This window comes from Camelus ferus, chromosome 9, assembly GCF_009834535.1.
Source record: "Camelus ferus isolate YT-003-E chromosome 9, BCGSAC_Cfer_1.0, whole genome shotgun sequence".
Taxonomy (NCBI): domain Eukaryota; kingdom Metazoa; phylum Chordata; class Mammalia; order Artiodactyla; family Camelidae; genus Camelus; species Camelus ferus.
The window spans coordinates 63,225,532-63,225,980 of NC_045704.1; positions in this window are offsets into that span (position 1 = coordinate 63,225,532).

Sequence of the window (449 nt, forward strand, 5' to 3'; positions counted from 1 at the left end):
ACCCTCACACTGACCCAAACCCTAACCCATTCCACTACCCTACCCCTAGTTTTGTCCCTGATCCTAATCTTTAATCCTATTTTCTTGTAACAACCTAGCACTCTCCTGATGGTCAAATCCCACGATGATGTAACTGAAACACATCAACTAGCCTATGAAATGGAATCCTCCACTTCCCCGTATATTACTACTTACCTGAAATTAACAGCACAATACAAATGAGTATCCACCTCCTGCAAATGTCTCCAAAGCAGATAATCCAGTTTTAACACTGTAAAACCAAGCGAATGTCATAATTATTACATAAAGCTAAGCAATGTGATAACAACAATTGTACAATACAGAAAAATCACGCCATCCCATCCACTTGATTCACCACAAGCTTTAAACAAATTCCACTCCTACTTCATAGCATAAACACTCGTGAAAATAGGGACTAGGGAACAAAT